This window comes from Carlito syrichta, unplaced genomic scaffold, assembly GCF_000164805.1.
Source record: "Carlito syrichta isolate Samal-C Ts95f unplaced genomic scaffold, Tarsius_syrichta-2.0.1 Scaffold315826, whole genome shotgun sequence".
NCBI lineage: Eukaryota > Metazoa > Chordata > Mammalia > Primates > Tarsiidae > Carlito > Carlito syrichta.
This window is the reverse complement of record NW_007259922.1, coordinates 691,328-691,779: the sequence shown is the minus strand read 5'-3', so window position 1 is coordinate 691,779 and position 452 is coordinate 691,328.

Sequence of the window (452 nt, the reverse complement as noted above, 5' to 3'; positions counted from 1 at the left end):
ATGCCCCCCGCAGGGGAGGGCGGCGGGTTAGGACTGAGGCATGAGGTTGGGGGAGGGGGCCCAGGCAGGGGCCAGGGCCGCCAGCCCCTGCTGCCGCAGACAGAGGGTGCGGGGCGCCAGCGCAGCGACCAGACTGCCGGGACATTCGAGCCGCTCAAGCGGCGTGGGGGGGCCGGGGGGCCTCCCGCGGCCCAGAGAGCCGCCCCCGGGCTTCCCCTGGGTCCTAAACACCCTGCGCCCCGGCGCACAGCGGTGACCGCTTGCGACGCTGCCCTCTCTCCCAAAAAGCCCACCCCGGCGCCCTGCCCGTGAGGCCCCGCCTGGTGACAGGTCGAGGCCCGCTCTCACGAGAGACCCGGCACTGTGGCTCCCGGCTTCTCCATCCGTCAGAGGACCGAGCCAAGGGCTGAAGAGGGACGGCTGAGGGCTGGTCCCGAACCCCGGGACAGCGG